The sequence below is a fragment of the Panthera uncia genome (genome assembly GCF_023721935.1).
Source record: "Panthera uncia isolate 11264 chromosome A3 unlocalized genomic scaffold, Puncia_PCG_1.0 HiC_scaffold_12, whole genome shotgun sequence".
Classification (NCBI taxonomy): domain Eukaryota; kingdom Metazoa; phylum Chordata; class Mammalia; order Carnivora; family Felidae; genus Panthera; species Panthera uncia.
Genome location: NW_026057579.1, coordinates 11,226,703 through 11,249,248, shown reverse-complemented (window position 1 = coordinate 11,249,248; position 22,546 = coordinate 11,226,703). Strand labels below are relative to the sequence as shown.

Genomic DNA, 22,546 nt, shown 5'->3' with positions numbered 1-22,546 from the left:
ATATGTCAGCCCAGGGGGGAAGTTAGTTACATACGGTGGTTACTCATTTATTTGCCTATTGAAAACAGTCAAAGGCTTTCTCTTCTGAATGGGGGCGGAGGGGGGGTGGTGCGGGGGGGGGGTGTCGCACCTAGGAGTGAAAAGTTGTTGCTGACTCTTCGTGGCTGCCTTTTAAGACCAGATATCTGCGTGTTTCGTGTCGTGTTGCCGGTTCCTTCTTTTTGTTTGTTTGACAGCGAGCGTCGTTCTGTTTTCTCCACGAAGAATTGTGCACCTCGGTGTGGAGACTGACGGAGGGAGAAAGCGGTTAGAGTAGTGAGCCACCCCCTCGTTGGGTGGACCCCTGTGGGTGGGCGTGGGCCCTGAGCCCTGCGTGCCTGCCTCGGCCTCCAGGTGCTTGGTCCGGTTTGGGGACTGGAGAGAGGCAGTGAGGGTTTTTTTTTTATTTGGCTAACGGGCAGGACTGGGTGAGCACCAGTGAAAAGCGGGATCCCTGCTCGGGCTGACGTTGGGGTGATGATGCTGTTCCGGGGCATCCTGGTGCAGAGCACAGCTGGCTCACTTCTGGAGGTGCGGCGAGGAGGAGAGACAGGCGCCCTCTGACCTGGTCCCTGCCTTACTAACCGCCAGCACCCAGGAGACCAGGGAAGGGTTTCTTCTGAGGCGTCTTTCTGGGTGCATGTGTTTATCGTGCTGAAGTGTTGAAAAAGAAGGTGGCAATCCTAAGGATAAAATGGGTCTATTCAAAGACTTGAATTCTGTGATTTTCTTTAAATACAAACACATGTATTTATACCTTTGGTTTTGAGAGTTTGGACAGTTCTGGAAAATGAAAAAGGCTTTCCTGGTTTGGAAGCTAGTGGGCAGTAATGAGTGAAAGGAACTCTTAACAGGGAAGGGCCATGGAGCGCTGCTCCCTTAGGACTGGGTTAGAAGAGTTTCTTTGCCTGAAATACAAAAGCCTCCCAACCGGGGTTAAGCCCCACGTTAAAACATGTGTTTTTATTTCTCACATCAGGAAAAAATGGCCAGGAGATTAGCTTCTGATACAATTTTATGTGTTTGATTTTGAGAATTCTGAATGGGTTGGACTAAACGATTCATCCTTGAACCCTGCCACTTGGAGTGTATAATTTACTTACGCCAGCCTCCCATAAATCTAAAAAGAACAAGCAACATGAAACAAGGTTAAATGCAGTGGAAACTGCTATGTCCTGCGAAGGACTTTTGGAGGTTTTAACGATTCTAACCCTCGTTTTGTTTCTTCGTGATGTATTTCTGGTGAAGGAAATGTGAAGCTCCAGGAACATTCACGGCAATCAAATGTTTTGGTACCAATCTTCCGGTATCACAGTATAGAATTATTTTGGCAGTTTGTCGGTGAGCTTTTCCTTCCTCTGAAATGATGGGATCGCTTAGCTTCTTTTTTTTTTTTTTTTTTTTTTTTTTGGTGACACCTTGTGCACTTGGTATTAATAAGCCTTGAAGATCCTTGGAAGTATTTGTTCCCATGATTGTATCTCAGTTAGCATTTCTCCGGCAACACTTCTTATTTAGCAAGACTGTTTTCAGCTGCCCAAACTGGGTGTCTGGCATTTATTATTTTATTTTTAGATTTCTAAAAGCAGTGGTCAAGTTGTATTCTAAATCCATGAAACTCAAGTAAAAAAAAAACAGTTTTACCTGGCATAATATAGTGGACACATACACAGATATTGTCAGTCGTGTGTCTAAAATTTCAAGGATTTTCATTTTACTACAAGATTTACAGGAAACAGGATTAATCTTTTTTTTTTTTTTTTTTATGAATTAGAGGAGTCTCTACGTGTCAGTAATTATCTTGGTACTGACCTTCTGCCTTATTGTTGTTTGTGAGAAATTTCTCAATGGCTAGTCTTTCCCTCAGTTTCCATTTTTATTTAGAAATTCACACATTGAAGCATGTTTATTATAACTGACATGAATAGGAATTGATATATTTTATTCTTGTCGAAGTCTCTTTTGCTGCAATTTTTGCACTAAAATGACCCCTACTGGTTGTATCTGTTAATGAAAACTGTTTTGAAAACTTATTTAATTGGCTACACTGAGAAGTCATATTGCATGTTATGGAAACATTATCATGACTAATCTACCTGCTTTCGAGGACATAAATTAAATACCAGTTACATTGTTCCGTTTGCCAACTTGTAGTAGTTTTTTTATTTGTGTTATTCTCCATTCTGGCTTTGTCGGGGGAAAAATACCATGTCTTTAATTGTGGTTCACATAGTGAATTAGAGAAGCTAGGGGTAACAATGGACCCCTGACAACCTGTGGCTCACTGTCATAAGTTTTTAAGGCACACCAGCCCATAGTAGGCTCTCACTAAATGTGCATGGAGCAAATGGATGAACCATCCTCTCCATAGAGAGAGTAGCGAAGGAAAAAAAAATTTCTGGAAGAGTAAATACTGTGAAGAGTTATGTCCTGTGAAACATGTGACCTGTACACTTGGTCTTTTCAGCGTTGTTTAGGTTGTTATCAACTAAATCATTACTTTAGGGGCACCTGGGTGGCTCAGTTGGTTAAACGTCCAACTTCGGCTCAGGTCATGATCTCATGGTTTGTGAGTTCGAGCCCCACGTCAGGTTCTGTGCTGACAGCTCAGAGCCTGGAGCCTGCTTAGGATTCAGTGTCTCCCTCTCTCTCTGTCCCTCCCCCGCTTGTGTGCACGCTCTCTCTCTTTCTCTCTCAAAAATATACGTTAACAAGTTTTGAAAAAAATAAATCATTCCTTTAAAACATTTTTTTATTTGGCATAAGTGCATTTTAAAACTTGATCATAGAGCCAAGTACCTCAAGTTTTCTCTGCTCTCTCTCAGTCTAAAAAGTGCTTTCTGGCCCCCAGGAGGGCACGAGTCTCTTTACTGTTTCCATTCATTAGGTGAGTCTCCTGTTGCACTTTCTGACATCCTAAGTGGCTTGTTCCTTGTCTGGGCTGCCTGCCTCTGGGTAAATCATCTAGAAGCCAGAGAAACAAGTTTGGATTCTGAACTCCTGAGGAAGAAGACTGTATGGGAGATCAAAGACGGAGTTTTGAAAAATTACCGAAGTGGGATTTTCTAGGAAGAATGTTTTGATTGTACTGTGGGGATTCTATTTTGAGATGGGGTCTAAGGACCATTTTCCCTCTTACGTAGAATAGTACGTTATGTCTGTTGTAAGGGGTGAGGGCGAGGTGGGGGCAGTGTGAGCAGCCTTCTCTGTGTAATGAAAGGGCAGGTGATGGCTTGAGTTTGACAGTTTGTGAGGACAGAGTGATTTGGAACCTGGTGGACGTTACTGAGTGGCTTTGCCCTGAGAACTTTGTTGTAGAAGAGCCAGGCGATCGCTATCGTCAGTAAGCACCAACTTTTTCCCCCAGTGCGTACTTACTCAGTAGCTTCATCGTTATGGAACTTAACTTTCCGTGTTTTTACCACGGCGTCTACCAAACTGTCTCTTCAAAACACGGTTCTTGTATTTCTCACAGGTTTTTTAACTTTTCCTTCCACCCGGTTTTCATGGGGGCAGTGAGGAGGAGAACCAGACTGTGGTTATGTCGTGGCTGCTTATAGCAAAGAACAATGTTGTTTTCTGAAACGTTGGCCTTTAGAAAGTTTTTTTTTTTTTTTCTAAACCCTGGAAGGCAGGGATGGAGATGATGGCTCCTTGGAAGAGAGTGTGTGGAGCATCTGAGGTCAGGCCACAGGAGGCCAGAAAATGTACCAAACCATTTGTTTATGCGCAAGCCACAAGGGTCTCCTCTCCTTGCTGTGTTGTGTAGGACTTGAAGTCAAGAGTCCATGGGGCACCTTGGGTGGCTCAGTCAGTCAAGCCTCGGACTTTGGCTCAGGTCATGATCTCACAGTTTGTGGGTTCAAGCCCCACGTCAGATTCTGTGCTGACAGCTCAGAGCCTGGAGCCTGCTTCAGGTTCTGTGTCTCTGTCTCTCTCAGCCCCTCCCCCGCTCATTCTCTCTCTCTCTCTCTCTCTCTCTCTCTCTCTCTCTCTCTCTCTCAAAAATAAACATTAAAAAAATAAAAAGCCAGAATCCATGGGTTTTAATTTTACTAATTAAAAAGAAGACAGGAGGGGCAGAGTTAATACTCCTGTATTGGCGTTAGAAAACTTGAAACACCTGGCACTCCTTGTTTTTGAAGAGTGTGTTTTGCTTTCCATTTCGAAAGTCTTCATTCAGGTGGAGTGAGCTCTTAGATGCCAGAGAGAGAAAGAAGCCAGCAGAGGGCCTATAAAATTACCTTACTGGGGTATGGGAAGAGAAACCAGCGCAAGTAAACAAGGAAATAATTAGTTCCTCCCCAGAGTAAATATTGACGAAATATGGAGAGACTATTCACTTCACATACACAAATGACAGGACTTGGTGACCTTGTCTTTGACTCTCAAGCTTACAGAATCCTCACTGTTATTCAGGAGTCCAGTCACATAAAACACTTGGCAAAGGGCAAACGAATTGCATAGTACCAGAAAGGCAAAAATAGCAAGCCTCAAATCTAGAGATATTTGCTGCCATTAATTCGTGCTTAACAGTGACCAGGAGAATCCACAGTTATGATGGCAATGCAGTTAGGAACAGGTCAATTTAAGAAGAAAACTGCCCGAAGAATCCTGAAGCTGTGGGCATTGCATCCGATGATAGGCCGTATGTGGTGAGATGGGGCAGGTTTCTGTGTCCTGGGGGCTTGATTAGATGTAGTTACAAAATGTAGGACAAAAAAGGGGGCCAGCTTGGGGATGCTGGAGACAGGCGTTATAAGTTGGGGAAAACAAGTAGATGACCCTACAAGGATAATGGAGCGGGAAGACCGAAGAATGACTAATGGAAGAAGGGAAAAATATTGAATTCATCTTAGGGCAACTGTGCCGTCCTTTGAAGAAGAATCCAAAACGAATTCCAGACATTAATTGTGGAATTCCTGAGAAAATGTGGGCGTGTTTAACAGCTTTCAGTTGACAGTACTAACATGCAGACGGCAGTGCCACTTTATTTAGCATGTGAACGCCATCCTATGGACAATGATTAGAGGACTGGAAGGTAAAATATGTTCGGTGAAGCAGGTTCCTGTACCGATGGGTTTCATATGTGGCCCATGCAGCATCAGGATTTCGGAGACGCCCCAGTAAAGCTCAATTATTTGTGGAGGAAACTGGGCTGGCCGAGCATGCATGAGTGACAAACTGAAAGCCTGGCTTCTCAGGGGCTGATTTCTCCGAAGCTGAGTTTTCAAAGATCTGATTTGTCTTGGCATAGAAATCAGTCACTCATTCATCCACCTTCTGGTCTGTACAATGCCTTCTGCTGAGGCAGGGGGCAGCTGGGGAGCTTGAGGCCCTCAAACGTGTTCCCTACCCTTTTTACCCTTCTAATCTCAATAAAGAATAGGGAGCCAGACGTTAGAAAGAATACACGATGACATAAGTTCAAGCCAAGTAGTAGTGATTTCCCAAGTCTGTATCCATGATTACGTGGTGAGTGAAATAGGTAGCTAATTTGTTCTGGGAATCACAGGATCTGAGATGATCTTTTCAGGCTCTGGTGGCAAAGCTGAAAAGGAGAATTTGAATTCGAACTAGATTTAAAAGTAAGAATAGGAGGGGGTGGGGAACGGGATTCTACCCATTCTTCTTAGGGCCTGTGCAACACCTATCAGAGTGTTTCCCAACATCTAAGAATGAGGCTACATTCTTAATGCTTTACTAGCTGTGGTTCAAAACGGCAAGTTTCCTCTTCAGAGTGATTTTCTCCTTGTTCTAGCTTGTTCCACTAGGCAGATGAGCGTGGGCAGTGAGCTGAGAGGCATCCCTTTATCTAGCACCTTCCAATCTCACCCACTCTCTGCTGCTTGTCCTGGCCAGTAGCCTGGTCAAATAATGAGAAACCTCTGTGCTTCAACGAGACCTCCTGGGTCTTGTGGTCAGAGGAGTAGTTGAATATACTTAGATTTAAGAATGCTCTCAAGGTAAACACTAGTGAGTGTTCATTTTGGGCCCACATGAAAAAAAATGTTAAAAAGGTCCTTCTTTCCTGAACAGATTTCAATTCTTTACCTCCCTTCCCCAGCCTCAATTCCTCATGCAAAATATTTATACTTTGATGAAAAGATATCATAGTTAGAAACTTGGTGTCCAAAGTCAAATCTGTACTTCTGTGCATCTCCGTTTTCTGTCTGTGCAGTGGGGTTAATAATAGGCTTGCTATAGGGACTCAGCAAATGGATTCCTGTGAAGGACTTGGAACAATTACTGGCAGGTGGTAAATACTTAAGAACAACAAAGCTACTAACCAGTATAAGTGAAACGACCTGATATGGGCATCTTCTGTTCTGCTTAGCCCTCATCTACCTGAGTAATGGATCATCGGTAGTTAAGGAGTTTGGGCTCTTCGAAAGGGAGCAAATTATTGAGTTCAGGTCCCCTCCTCCCCAACCCTGTAAGTGCATTGAGTTAAAAAACTAAGGGCCTCTAAAGCTATTAGCTGCCTTTCTTTCTAATGCCCATTTGTTAACTTTGTCTAAACAGTTTGTGTATTTGGGGTAAAAATAGGGAGGAATCTGAAATTTCTTGCATTAAGTCGTGGGAGTTGTGAAGGTAACCATTTACCTGCGGGCTGATACTTCATTTGGGGAAGAGGAGGGCATCTGTCCTCACTATCATCAGGACTGTGCATTTCCCTAACATTCTGAGGAAAGAGTTCGCCTCTGGCCCCTGGAGTGTCCACACTGCTGGTCTCACCGCAGGATTTGGCCTGACCGGAGCTGAGGAAGCAGCCTGTGCTGCTGCAGCCCACCTGTGTCGGGGCCCTGGTCCCACCTGCCGCTGCAGTTGGTACAGACTAGGCACAACTGGAGGTCAGACTTGTAATCAGACCTTTCCTTCCTACCGGTTTCCCAGCCATCCTTCTACCCACAAGTACTTGCTGCTATGAGTCTGGTCTTTGTGCTACACTGCAGGAATGCCGCTTCCCTAAGCCTCAGTTTCCCTGTCTAAAACAGTAATAGGTAACGTGTCTTGGCTGTGCAGATTAAATGAGATAAAACTGTGCTTCTGAAATTGTAATGTGTGCACGAATCACCTGGGGATCTCATTCAGCATGGTGGTTCTAATTCAGGAGGTCTGGGTGGGGCCTGAAATTCTGCATTTCTGATAAACCCCCTGGTGACTCAGATGCTGCTGATCCTGGGACCACACTTTTAAGTAGCAAAAGGCTAGTCCTTATGAAGCATGTAGAACAGAGAGCGGTGTAGGAGACCTGATAATGTTCCCTGCTATTGTAGTTATTTTTCAGCCACAGTAAATATGATAGGGACCCTGCTTTCAGGGGCCATGGTCCAATGGCAGGTAGCTGAGACGATTCTATCCAAGACAGTTACTTACAGCTGTGCAGTTCCAAGATAAGGAAGTGCTGAGCATCTCAGGAGCAACTAAGAGGGGCACTAACTGAGTACCAGGAAGGATTTAGTGGGGGGTGCAGCACCAAGTGGGATCTGAGAGTGTGCTCCCCTCCTTCCTGCTTCCCACGCCTCTGTGCATGATGTCTTAGGAAAAAGAAATTAGGTCTTGATGCTGGACAAACCTGTGTTCAGATCTCAGCTCTTATTTTTTAACTGAACAACCAGCTTGCTTGGTTGTTTTGGCCTTTAGTTTCCTCATCTGTAAAAGTGGAATACTCCTAGCTTTCTTTGAAGTAGATATTATAGAGAGGATTGGAGAGTGTATGTATGTATATATAAAACTGCACAGATAACATGTGTTGGTGTGTGTGTATAATGGCTAGTATAATTCCTGGTACCAAATAGATTTTTCAAAGATGATGTTAATTCTAATTTTCATTCTGTTTTCCTTTTCTTCTTTGTTAGCTTTTTATCTATAAGTTAAAAAAAAAAAAATCCACTTTGTGACACACCCCTCCTTCACATTGACATCCAGTACTGCTGTAAGTCCTAGCCCCTGTTTCAGCAGAATGTGGGCATTTGGGTGATTTTGTGGTTGGAATCCATAGTGCCAGAGAACTGCTTCAAACTAATATTTTTAAAAAGGTGACATCTCTTAATATTGATGGCATATGGTATAATGGAAGGAAATTAAATTTCCTTTTATTGTTAGAAGTTTTCTGTGGGTTTCTGGCCATCGCTGGAGCCACGGGAGACCTCAGGAGCGTCAGCAAGCAAGGCTGGGGTCACTGCAGTTAGGGAAGGAAGGAAGCAGGAAGGAAGGAAGCAGTGGTAGTCACAGCCAGCTCAAAGACAAGGGCAGGTTAGGAATGAGCCGGGGGTAGTGTCCGGCCCGGAGGACATCTGCATTGCTTTTCTTGATCCCGTCTGTTCCATCCGTCCGTCCTCTGGACTTATACTTCCGCTTTCCTGTGGTCTTGGCTTGTGGTCTCTCTTCAGCATCTTTGTGCTACAGTGGGAGGCTAGGAAAGAACACCCTAGAATTAAAATAGCTGAGTTCCTGTCCCTTTAGAACTTCCACCCTTCTTTCATGCCTGCAAATGAGTATCATTTTTATCCAGTAAATATGGTCTGAGGACTCACAAGGTAAATGCTTTTTACTGGCTTTTAAGGAACAAGGAGAAAGAACTTGATGAAGGTACAGTCTTTGGAATCAATAGTTTACAACTCTTTTCTATTTTCTTTTAGCAACCAAACCTTATTATCACATCGTAGAAGTTGAATTTTCTTTCAGAAACTCTTTTAGCACCTAGCATTGTAGTACTTCTGTCTTTCATCAGGAGTGCTGGTATTCAAACATGTAACCTACAAGCAAGGCAAGATCAACTTTCAAATTTCAGGGTTTCGTCTAAGTATGTGTTTGTCAAATCCAAAAATAACACCCTAATTTGAAATAGCCTGGGAACATTTGTCTTATGAACATTTAAGAAAGCAAATTAAGTGTTAATTATATTTTAAGGTGTTATTTTACATTTCAGGTTCCTGGGAAGATAATTTGAAGAGTCTGCTCTTTGGAAGTTTTAGCAAAGTCCTTAGTCCTTAACAACCAGCCACTCTGGCTATAGCAAGGTGGAAAAAAAAAAAAAAAAGATATAGGCTGTAACTAGACACTGTGCCTGTCTTATTTAGCATTTCCAAACAAAAACCATAAACAAACATCTCAGATTCAAAACAGAAAGGAATTTCTGGCAGGGCAGAATGAAACCTGAGCCTGCAAAGTCCTGGGTCTATGAGAGGTAACTTATTTAGCTTCGAATCCAAAGGCCACAAGCAAACCGGTTCATGGCTGTGATGAAACAAAAGGCATCTCAACATTGGAGAGTTGTGATCCTTCTTTTTTAAGATTCCAAAAGACCTGCCAGAATAGGGTAAAGCTACCTCTAGGATGTTTGACCTGAACTAGACTTTTCATGTTAGGAATCCATTGGACCACTTCAGACCCGTGACGTGGGAAGAACCTTACATACAGGACATATGTTCTCAGTCCCCTCAGTGTGTGTTTATAAAACTGCAGAGACCTAATGTTCCATCATCTTGTCAAATGCAGATCTGGAAAACCTTCACATGGTTTCCTCTTTTCCTCACCTTCCATAGTTGGGAGCATTGCTTTTTTTTTTTTTTTTTTTGAAGGTATGGGTATTTACATCTGGCAAGAGGAAAAGGGGATAAATTGTAGATTGTTCTGGGTCTGAAAACCAAAGTAGAAAGATTCTTAAATGGTTTGAGAAAGATTGAGTGCGCTGTGTGTTTTTCAGAACCACGGAGTTCTTCTATTTCAGAGTTTAGGATAATTTATTACCACTGTCTATGACATAAAAGTGAAAGGCCAAATAAATTTCCATGTTTTAATCAAAAGAATGAATGGGTTCATATATATTCCAGTTTGTTGCAGGAAGGATTTGAGGCTGTTCAGAAAGACAAACAGCACAACATTCTTGTGTGTGAGAATATACCATGACACGGGAGACAAGCCATGCTTCTGGATCTCCTGTCATCCCTTAGTAGCTCCATAACTTAAATAAAACCTTCTCAGCTCCCCTTGACTTTACCTTAATTTGTGGAAAGGGAGTTAAATAGTTGCCTACTTGAAGGCAGAGGAACTGAAGTGATGATATCTCCAGGCCCTTCTGGTTGTAAGGTCTATGTGTTTATGTGTGAGACATGTACACAGGAGTCAAATATTACCTTGTGTTTGCAGAGCCAAGGAAGGGAAGAGTGGTCATGTCTACATGACTCTTTGCCAAGTGCTGTCGACGGGAAGGGCCTGGAGGAAAAGATCAAGGGTTTTTACATAGTTCTGTTTATTGAGAGGCGGTGGAGAGGGCAAAAACACAGTTATTGGGAAGTTATTGACATCTTGAAATGCTGGCAGTCTTGAAGCCATGGCAACTGTGGCCCGGCCCGGCCTGGAGTGCGGGTAGAATTTACGCCTCTCTTCTGTGAACGCGCTGGCCTGCTGCCTTCACTCTCTCTCCATTTTCTCCTTTACTTCATTAATTATGATGACTGTGAGTAGGTAGGTGACAGATACCACAAGGGGAGAAGCTTGAGCAAAGACAGGCCAAAACTTGCACAAATTCACATGCTCATTTCTGCCTCTGACACTAGGAGAGAGTTGAGTAATTGCTGTTCTCCCTAATACTGCAGGCGGCAGCCAAATTCCCGGCATTCTTTTACCTTTGCTGCTGTTTTCACTTGCCAGGGAGTTTCCTTAAGGAGCAGGCTGGATTTAAAGAAACAGAGCAGTTGTTGCACGTGAGGAAGGGGTACTGGCCCAGGGAGGTCTCTGGGCGCCTCCCACGGGGAGGATGAAACACCTAGTCTCTGCAGAGGGACAGTGCTGCAGGCCACGCCAGCTTCCTTACCTCTGTGTGTTTCGGGAGCCCCCGGAGCAGGGAAGCTCTGTCTGTGGGACAGCAAGTCTCCACTGGCTGTATTTCAGGCATGGGACCAGCCGGGAAGTTTGGGAAGTTGTCTCTTGGGGTCTAGAAACATCATCCTTCCTTTGCATATTGTCCAGGTGGTGAGGACCTGTGGCTCTGAAACTTGACGTAACATGAATTATTCTAAAGAATGCGACACTCAGCCCAGCCTGCAGTGTATACCAGCCATCAACTGGCTTCGCCCTGTGGATATTACATTTTTGCCAAGAGCAGCCTTCCAGAATGAGGTGCTAGTTAATTCCAGTCGGGCATTTATTCGTTAATAAGTCTGCTGAATGCTAAATACTCCATTTGGGAGTATGCAACACAAGAAAACTCAGCAGCTAATTATTATGTAGATCTCTTCTGTGATTCTCACTTTCAGTTCAATTACCTAAGCCACCAATCCCTAGCAGTGTGAACTTATTTAATTTTTAGTTTTCTGTGATAGTTTGCTTTTTGCTCCCCAAGACTTTTTTTTTTTTTTTTTTTTTTGGCTGCCATTTGTAAAACTGCCCTGAGACTGCTAATACTAGATAGACATTTTATATTGTTTAACAGAAAATGTTTCTGGGTCGTGGAGTACCGTGGATTGCCTTGTCGTCTTTCATTTCTTTTCTTTTCTTTTCTTTTCTTTTCTTTTCTTTTCTTTTCTTTTCTTTCTTTTCTTTCATGATATTGGAAGTCAAATCCTGTTCTGGATCTAATCCTCTCCCTTCCAGGGTAGATTTCTGGATAGCTAATAATGGTGGTGTCTGAAGTAGCCATTGAGGGGTGGGTGGTATTCATTTACCAACCTGAGCTTTTGCCGAAAAGCTAGGTTCTACTTTGCTCTTCTTTATATGAATAGGTCTTTATTTGGTTTTCTTCCTGCGTGGTTGGTGCCTGTTAGATTAAGAACTTAAGAACTTTTAAACTTTGGGGTCAGTAATGAGAGTCTGAATGCCTAGGGCCTTCTCTCGAGAACCTTGTCTCTTAGAAGTGGCCAGAGTGTTCAGTGTGTGTTTGCTGCCATCCGAGTCTGTGCTAGAAGGTCCATTTGGTACCTCTCCTGCCCATGTCTTTGTGCTGTCCTTTGGCCCTCCTTCCTCGTGGCATCCCTGCCATGACCCACTGTGAGCCGAATCTCAGGTGCCCTGAAAGGCATGCTTTCCAGAATTTGCCTCCACATTCTTCCCAGCATGGTTGTATACAGCTCTCCAGCTACTGGTAACCCACCTAGTAAGAGAAGTTGGTGCCAAGCATCAAATCTTCTGTGAGGACCCCTTCCAGTAATGGTGTCTGCACTAACAGGATGGCAGAGATGAGTTCTGTAGAAGTGTTTGGAGGGAAAGTGTTTGCCAGTACATAAAATTCATTTGACTCTGTGGAATATGTAATATGGATCAGCAGGTGATAAAAGTTCATAAAACAAGATTCTTTACAAGGTTGTGGTGGACTTGCTGGCCTAAAAAGATGCATCCAGGATGGTAAAATGTATCTGTAGCATCAGCAGCTGGACATACAGTTCCAGATGTGACATTGAGAGGAAGCTGTTAATAATTTCTCCTTTCAAGATATAGTTAACTTCATACCTTTGGGGAGGGAGGGAGGGAGGGAGAGAGAGAGAGAGAGAGAGAGAGTGTGTGTGTGTGTGTGTGTGTGTGTGTGTGTGTGTGTGCGCGCGTGCGCGTGCTGAGGGCACAGTACAAAGAATACTTTGCATTGTGTTATGTATGTGCTGAAAACAACTTGCATAGTTGGAGCAAATTAAGTATACTATCTGTAGATCAGCAAGCTGAAAATGACTTCTTAACAAAGATTGTGCATTGTTTTATTACACTTGGAAAACACAGTTCTAATTAAAGGGCTTTGGCTTTTAAACTACCTAGTTAATTGGGATATCTATACGTGGGCAAGTGGAGCTCGGGAAAATTAGACTTCTTTCATTTCTTGCTGATTGGGACAGAAGATTTATTATCTGTAGGGCAGTGTGGGATGATTTATGGTAGGCTATCAGTAAACATAGTTTTTGGCCTTACACAAGAATTTTAGATGTGATAGCAGAAAGGAAAAGCAGAAATTTAGGGTGAGAAATGGAATACCTCTACAGGGAAATAAGCAAATGAAAGAAGCCAGAGGTGTTTTTGGTTGGAAGGAGATGAAATTATTTCCAAAGACTATGTTGGGAAAAGGTGAGTGAGCTCTCAGCCACCAAGTTTATTGACTATCTATTCAGGAAATTGTATTCAGTGCTTTGGAAAGAGAAAGGAAAAAGACTCTGCCAATAGAGTTCTGGAAAACTTGAGGGAGATAAAGTATTTACATGCTTTATAACATAAAACATGTCCAAAAGAAATATATAGTTACAGCTGCATTTGGCACTGAAAATAGTCATGTATTATATTTTTTAAACTGTGTGTGAATATGTAAGCATGTGCCCTGGAGTCAGAAATGCTTGGCTGATACCATTTCTGGAGAGACTGGAAAAGTAGACGGTATTAAGGAGCTACAAGCAGCGAGAAAACATAAGGATTATTAGTAGTAAAGAAGGAACAGTGAATTGTTTTTTCTTTAGAGGGGATATATCTCATGTACATAATTCCTACTTTACTTTTTTTTTTTAATCTTAGTAGAAGCATTTAACTTCCCAAAGAGCCTTGGTAATTTGCATGTTATTACTAAAAGCCCACAGGTAAGGGAAAATTAGACTCCTACATTCAGTACCTGACTATTCTCCTCAAGGTGTAGGTTTTCCGACTTTGTTTCAAGTTTATGTTGGACAGAGACCCTTTGAGAATGCAGAAGATGAGATCTGTTCGACACATGCTTCCTAATATCTGTCGCAACCAGAAGTTTGGGGGCAAAGCCAGCAACCGGAAAATGGGCGTGGTGTCCGCTTTCAGACTCCCCCCAATTATCTTTACATCCTTCAGAATGTGTTCTCATCCCTCAAACCCTACCATTTTGTGCTGCTTCCTTTGTGAGGACTTCCTGCCCTGCCCAGGAAAAAGCATTGCCATCCCCCCACCCCCAGTGCCCATAAATAGCACTTTCTCCTTCCCTTGTTAGAGCACTTTTCACACTGTGTTAGAGTTCACATTTCTGCCTCCCTGCCTCATTGTGATCCATTCGAGCGCCAGGATTGTGTGTTATCCTAGCGCTTGGCACTCAGGGAGAACTCAATGAGCATTTGTTGACTAAATCTAGACTCAAGGTCATCCAAGATATTATACAAAAACTTTTCCATCTGAGCTGTGTGGTTTGCATTGTGCAAACAGAAACAAACGAAGCCTGTTGAGAGAATTCCAGTGAGGAGTCTCATCGTTGCAGAAGGAAGCTTAGAACTGGTTAACCATGGCCTCTCACCTGTCGTACACCTCCCCCCAGCCCGTCATTCTTAGAACTGAGTTTTTAAATTTTGCTGTGATAGGTTAGTTTCAGCTGTATTTATTTTGGCAGATATTTAAAGGTAGTTTTCATTTGCGAGGACTTTTCCTTTTTGCCAGTTTGCCATAAAAGTGTCACCTTTCATTCACCAACCTTTCGTCAGCTTGTAAGAATTTTCCTTGTGGGCGGCAGCTTATAACCTCTTTACCACCAGCGATCTGGTGCACGGAGCCCTTGAAACGCTACAGTGATCAGTTGTTTGTAAATAATAACTGATACACATAAAATCATGAGTTACTGTATAGATACTTCAGATAAGCTACCATATGAGTAATTGGTGATAGTAAACCTCTGTTTTCAGCAAATCCAGGGTTGTGTCTCAAACGTGTGTTGACTAATCAGGAGGGAATTTAATTTAACAAACACGTCTAGAACTTGGAGTCTGTGAGTGTTACGCCAGCAAATGACATAACCCCTTTACTGCTGCAGGTGATCTCCAAACTTCCTCAGGAATTTAACCGTACACCTTCTTTGGAGAAGGAGATCCTAGCCAACAGCATGATGGTAGAAGTGTGTGACTGTGAATAATAAAAATGCCTCACAATGGTTTGAACAGGAAGTCCATAGGAATGCAATATAAGGAATTCGAAAAAGTAAAATCCCATTTGGATTTACTCCAAACACTATGACTTCAGGGACTGAGGAATTCTTGATGACTCCTGGCTGGAGTCCCAACTTGTTATTAAGCCCCGTGGAGTTGTTTTTCCTTTAGCACTAGTCATGAAGTCTTTGTTTGTTTGTTTACTTTCTGAAAGTCTTAAAGTGGTTTACAAATTAAGACACTAAGACATTAGACCCTTAATACAACAGTGAATTACAACCCTTGGGTGATCTATCTGGTGTTAAACTTTTCAACTGCTAAAAAAGAGAGATTTGGCCAAGATAAAGTATACAGGGTCATAGACACATATACAGAATTATCCTGATAAATGTCAGGCACCTAGTACCTTCTATCACTTTAGTGAGTGGATCTGGAGAGCCCCGTTTCCTGAGTGCGGCTTTAATTTTGATGTCAGTGGTGCAGCACGTGCCTTCGACTTTCCCATATTTAAGATGCCCTTGTCACACGTGATTGTGATTGTTTATAACGTTAGTGTCATGGCTGGGGGGCTTTGCAAGAAGCCACTTTAGAGCACCAGTTGTTATCAAAGCTTTGGGAAGGGGGAGGAGGGCAAGCTGGAACCGATACCGAAGTAAGCTTACGGTAGTGGAGTTCTAGTTTTCCATGATGCTTCGTTGGCAACGAAAGGTGGAAGATTTTAAGCAGGGCTATTTGTCTGAGTGTCCACTGATGATTTTCCTATAACTCTTTAAAAGTATTTTTTTTTTAATTTTTATGTGGCTTCATTACTGTTAAAAGTTTAAAAGTCAGCTTCCAGACTTTGGGGCCGGTTTGTTCTGGAAGTGTTGCCTACTCTGAGACTTTATCAGCAGTAAGAGGATTTAACTCGATGTGGATCCTGCCCAAATCAGAAATGGGTGTATCGCAAAACCCTCGGCCCTTTTTTGTTAATTTGAGGTAGACGGTGAAGGAGCCCGAGCTGTTCTTGCGGCTGGGATAGCGTATTTACTCTCGGTCTTTAATAAAATAAATGAATGGAGGCAGAGGACTGGGAAACACACTTGAAGGAGGGAGGGCCCCTCTTGTCCTAAGCCAAGGTAAACAGTTTTGTAACCGAAAAGTAGACTTCCAGGAAGGTGAGAACCGGAGAAGTAGGCGTCAAGTACAACCAGCAAGTACCATTTTCAGCTATAGAGATAGCCAAGTTGCCCTGACTCCCAAGAAAGAGCCTCTCAGAAGTATTCAGGGGAAATCAGTTTCCTCAGCTGCTGGTCTTCTGTTGGTCCGTTATACCGACAGCTGGACCCAGGGACAGTGCTTGGGGAGGAAAGGCCATGGCTCTGCTGGAGAAAGTAAACAGATGCAGCTGACCTAGGGAACCTATGGAAGGCCTGGCAGGGCAGCCGGTGGACTGGCAGGATGCGGTGGGAAGGCATCCCTGAGTCTGTGCCTGATTTTGGAGTTAATGGAAACATAGACATTTTCTTTCTGTCTTTCGTTACAGTGGAAAACTGTGTCATTATGGTGGACAGCTGCACACACATTGCAAATTATATGATGTGTGCATATACTTATACACATCCATATATGCAGCATGCACACATGTAAGAAGAATTCCTCACAGGGTCATGTTCTGGTCCTGATAGTCTCTCTGTGTCCATTTCTGCCGTGGTAGCGTTTTCTTCTAATTGGAGTTGTTGGACTCTGTTAATTCCAACAGAATTAAAAAATTTTCTGTTTCTGTTTCTGGCCATCTTTAGTTAGTTTATATAAATAAACATGTGTAGATTGTCTCCTAAGAGGCTTACTTAAAGCTGTGGGCATCTCATTCCTGTGTTGTTTCTTCTGCAGTTAGTAAGATACTTCATCAGGTTTATGACCAGAAAGGTAGACCATCAAAAAAGATTCATACCGAAATTCCTTAGAACTTTTTATGCTCAAAGATTCTTGGAGATTAGTTGCATGTGGTAAAGGGCCTTGCCTTGTTCAAAAAACAAAACAAAAAAAAAGAGCCTGGGTCTCTTGAATGGTTATTTAGGAAGGGGTTACCTAAATTTCTTTTTTGTAGTTTATTTCCTGAACATCTTATTTCCCACAACTAGCCATGTGTGCTGGGGCCAAATGTTGGGTCCACTGCCTGCTTAAGAAAACAATTATAAAGGCAACATAACTTTACTAGACAGTTTGGGAAATAGAGAAGAGAAACTGATCCAAAACACTTTTATTCTGAACTTAACTAGTTTTGTGTTTTTGTATGTGTATATATCCTGTCTCGTCTTCCTCTGTGTACGTACCTTTTTTAAATCCTACGTCTTGTATATTCTTTCCGTTAAAATTAGATCAAATAAATTTTCCTGTGTCTCTGTAGTGTCCATTACTATAAGCTGATTAATCAAGATGTGCTGACTGTACCTTTCTACTTCATTTTCTTTACCCTCTTTCATTTCCGGACTATCCATAAAAGGCAAAAGGAAAACAAAAACCAGTCTGAATTTCAGGTGAATTTAAGGGAAAATGTTATGTAGTCTTAACTTGTACCCATGAGTGCCTAAGCTCCCCAAGCACATGATAGTTGTCTCCTGTCCCCTCCCAAAGGATTTGACCACTTCCTACCTATGCCTTTGGTCCTTTGTGTCTGGGGTTGTGGCCTGAGGACGGTGGCCTTTAGCTGCTTGTCTTATATTCTTGCTACCACCAGGATTATGTTGACTCTGAGGACATTGAAGCTTTTTTTAACCTTTTCCTCTGTTAAGTAATGATTTGTTGGCTTTGTGCAAATAGCCAGCCCACTGGGTAGGGACATTTTTATTCTGTTGCTTTTTTTGTAGTGCATTATTGGATTGCAAATATTTATTTAGGATGAAAGATGGATATAATTAACTAACTACATCCTAAATAGGGACTAGATACTGACTTCAAGATGAATTTGCAATCTTTGTGCTTTTCACGCATTAGACATAGGCTCTTGTTGCCAATGATTTTCTCTGGGAATTTAAAACCGTTTTCCGTTTTCCACTTCCACCAATTTATAAATGAAAACTGGAGGCCCAGAAGTTATCCCATAAGGCACATGTATAAAACTGGGAAAAACTTGGGTCATTTTTGGAATTAAGTTTGTTGAAACTCTATCAGGGCAGCAGACTTTTTTTTCCCCTTGTATTATTGCCTGGTACATTAATAAATAGCCTTTACAACTCATAATTAGTTTCACATTCAAAAGGTATAGATAGCATCTGTTATAATAGATTGCATTTCATTTCAGATTCATTTCTGTATTCTTTGTTTAAAAATTTCACAAAATCAATTGGCAAATAGTATGCAAAATCAAATCACGAGGCTTCATATATATTTTATATAAATTTGAAGTGCTTTTTAAAAGTAATTTTTTTTTACACTTATTTATTTTTGAGAGACAGAGGCAGAGCACGGGTTGGGGAGGGGCAGAGAGAGAGGGAGACACAGAATCTGAAGCAGGCTCCAGGCTCTGAGCTGTCAGCACGGAGCCTGACATGGATCTCCAACTCATGAACCACGAGATCATGACCCGAGCCGAAGTCAGCTGCTCAACCGACTGAGCCACCCAGGCGCCCCAGAAGTGCTTTTTGAATATGGTTTCTGAATTCTAAATCTTTCAAAATTCATAATTCGTGCCTGATTGATACCAATCAACATGCCCAATCCAGAAAACACTGGGCATGGATGGACCTGGCTGCTTCTTGGTTGGAGAGAGGACCCGTGTAGACTGCACTAAACCACAGCATATAATGTTTAAAAAGTGCATGTGCACAGCTGGATTTTAACAGACACTTTTTGGATCAACATATTTATTTAAAATAAGCACACTTTGTACTAAAAAAGTAATTTGAAGGTGAAATCACATTAAACCTAATAGTTTAACCCTGGATATTTGTGGAATTTTAGTTCTGTTATGGGACAGTAGCCATCATTAAAGTCAAGTATGTAAACTTTTTTAAAAAATCAAAGCACAAAGCTTAATATTTACATTCAACAGTAATAAGCAAAAACTTGACACCCACCACCGTCACCAAAATATGTGTGCTGACATTGTGTCTCAGGGCTCATAAAAAGGTGTGGGGAAGCTGACCTCTTTTAGGGAAAAGGTTTGTCAAGGTGGACGGGCGGTGGGACTCTCCTAAGGTTTGGTCCAACATAAGGCCTGTAGCTCCCGTTGTAGCAAATTTATAAAAATTGAAATCTTTTCATCATAGATTACCTCCAATACTGAACAGTTAATCATTAATCAGCTGATCTTTATTATCAACCAAAAACACTTGTGTTTTCATTTCACATGTTTCTCAACAATGTGATTATAAATGTCTAAATCAACGAATAATGAAATCGATCTGTATGTTCCTTGTCATATGGTGGAGATTGAAGCCTCTGGCTTTTGGAGCTCCTCATTTGAACAGTTGGTGAGGGCTTGTACAGTGTCGCTGAGCTGCGTGTTTTTTGCTTACAGATCCCTGGAACTCGGCCAGCTTGGATGAGGGGGAGGAGGAAATTTTCGAGTTTGAGAGCCCTGGGTTTATTTCTGGCTGTTCAGAGGGGAGACAGTGGGAGAAGGCATAAATACAGTTTGAGGGAGGTCGCAGACTGAGAGGTTCACACCAGGGGTAAATGCTGGATGGATTTGTTTATAGCTGTTTCACACTCTTACCTCTTGGAGTTGGTGCTTCCAAAGGGCGACTCTCAGTGTCTACATCTAGTTCGGTGGGTATCTCGGAAGCCTCTCCAAGCCCTAGTCCAACCACAGCCACTCTGTTCTTTTTCTTTCTGAACTTGTAGTCAAGTAGCTAACCTCCTGACCTGCCGCAAGACTTGATTTTTAAAAACAAAACACAATGCGTCTTGAAGAAAGGCAGTTATGTAAATACTAAATACATATAGCATTTGAGGTGGGAGTTTTGGGAGACGGGTTTGTGACTCTGTGTGTGCATCACCATCTCGAGTGCATTGAGAGGAAGAGAGGAAGAGATACCCCATACTGGGGCCCCCAAGCCCCCTAAGTCTTTTGTCTCTTTACAGGTTGGTCACTGACTTCCCCTGTGCAGGTTTTGAATTCTTTTCTCTTATACCCACCCTGGTTGAGGAAGTCCCACTTCCAACCACTGTCCTCACTCAACCCCCAGCTCTGCACGTAGGTGCTCTCTGCAGTTAGCAACCTGGGGACACTGTCCAGCCAGCCCAACCACAGCTCCCCTCACCCAGGGCACTTGGTGCCTTCTCCGGTGCCTCTGGCCTCACTCCAAGCACTGGCCCTGCCTCCTCTGCCCTGTTGCTTGCTCCCCAGACCAGGAGTCACCATCATGTTGGGGCATTTTACCTGCCTGTATGGCTAGCTCGTGTTCCCTCCAGTTGCCAGGGTGGGGTCTCAGGAAAACCTGGCCGGAGGAAATGCCTTCCTCAGGAGAAATGGAGATGTTGTTTCTTAAGGAGAAAGCACATCTATCAGTGAGAGACAACATTGAATGCTAGCAGGAGTTCAGGCTCTGTTGTCAGTCCATAATTCATCCTAGTGACTTGCCTGGTGCCTTACCCTGGCCAAGCTGCTTGACTTCTGTGCATAGTTTCCATCTGTAAAATGGGGATAATAATAGCATCTACTTCATTTAGGATGTTATGAGGCATAACTAAGTTAACTCACTTGTATACAGCATTGGAATAGTATCTTTTTGTGCCTCGGCATTGAACGCTATGGCCTGTACGTAACAGGTGTTCATTAAATGTTGGTTAAATGTAATATTCTGAAGGTAGAAAGAAAATGATTTCCCTGTCCCCTACCACAGAATAAAAGTAACATTTGGTTGCAATAAAAAATGTAGGCATGAAGACACCTACCCCTGGTTGGGAGCTGGGTGGTAGGATGTTCCGATTTAAACATCAATAGCAGTGTGCCATGATTTGTGAATCAGACCTAACATACTCGGTCTGTCACAAGTTTGACTAATGTTTACTGGCTCCCAAGATCATTTTGAAGGGACAGAACAGCTTAATAGTGATTTGTTTCCAGTAAGCGTTGCTATTGGAACATTTCAGATTCTAGCATATTTGATGTCTGTATTAAAACAGGCTTTGCCCTTTATAGGTTCACTCTGTTCTAATTTATGTTTGCTTGTAAGGTGGAAGATGGGTAGAAAGATGCTCTTTAATTGAATAGGTTCTTGCTTTTTTGTAGCCCACTCAGTGCCTATCATGGTGCCACGAAAGAAGTAGCTGCTCAGTAAATAATAAGTTAATGAGTAAATTGATGGTACATTTTTCTTTACATTGCATCACAGTGATGGCTCGAAGGTACCTGTGAGGAGGTCTTGTTTATGATTTTCCCTCAGGCAGTGCCCTGATATGACTGTCTCTTGCTGTTGGGTGATAGAGTATTGAATTTGAGGGCTGCTCTTAGAGTTGCTCCTCATCTGTAAGAGGAACAGATGGTCCCCAGGGGTCCAGGTGAGATAGTGCAGGCAGGGGCACCACCACACATCTTTGTGGTATCTGAGCCATACTCAGGATGAAGATCACAGCTCTAGCAGGAAGAGGTAAGTCCTTGTTTCTTAAGTTATGAAAGTTTAAAAGTTTGTGCTGATCATATTCCATGTGGCATGGCCTGAAGAATGTATATCCCTGTATTCTCTTGGTAGGGACTGTGATCATAAGGGTAAGAATTTTTGACCCAGGACCTGGAGATTACAATTTGGAAAAGATGTGGGTTTTTTTGTTTGTTTGTTTGTTTTTTGTTTCTTTAATATTGTATTTATTTTGAGGGCGAGAGCTGCTCTGTTCTGTCAGCATGGAGCCCGAAGCAGGGCTCAGTCCCACAACTGTGAGATCACGACCTGAGCCGAAATCTAGGGTTGGATGCTTAACCGACTGAGCCACCCACGCGCCCCGGGAAAAGATGGTTTTAAAAAAGTGATTATATCCAGGGCACTTGGGTGTCTCAGTTGCTTAAGCGTCTGACTCTTGATCTTGGCTCAGGTATTGATTTCAGAGTTGTGAGTTCAAGCCTCCATGCCCAGTGTGGAGCCCACTTAGAACACAAACAAAACACCTCTAAAAAATAGTTATTTATTCAAAAAAATGGTATGTAGGACTGTAGCAATAGTTAGAATCATTTTTCTTTATGGAGAAATTTGGAGAACTTTAAACTTAACACACATACATGCTCATTCAAAGGAAACAGCTTGGCCCTACCTTAAGTGCCATTTTTGTGGGCTATTGTCATTTTAATAATTTTTTTTTTTTTTTTTTAGGTCTTAGTGTATTCCAGAATTCTTTTCTTTTAACTATTAAGGTTCTCCCTCATTACTCCATTTTAAAAAAGTAAATTTATTTCAACCCAAATGAGTGCTGTGTGTTTCTTTTAAAAAAAAAATTTTTTTTTTTTAATTTTTAACGTTTATTTATTTTTGAGACAGAGACAGAGCATGAAAGGGGGAGGGTCAGAGAGAGGGAGACACAGAATCTTAAACAGGCTCCAGGCTCTGAGCTGTCAGCACAGAGCCCGACGCGGGGCTTGAACTCACTGACCGTGAGATCATGACCTGAGCCGAAGTTGGCCGCTTAACCGACTGAGCCACCCAGGCGCCCCTAAAAAAAATTTTTTTTTTTTTAATGTTTGT

The 22,546-nt window shown here is 42.5% G+C and overlaps 1 protein-coding gene across 2 annotated transcripts in view; it reads left to right on the top strand.

Moving 5' to 3' along the window:
• Window positions 1–22,546, top strand: part of CRIM1 (cysteine rich transmembrane BMP regulator 1) — a 187,788-nt gene that overhangs the window by 1,054 nt on the left and 164,188 nt on the right. The gene's annotated exons all lie outside the window — the stretch shown is intronic.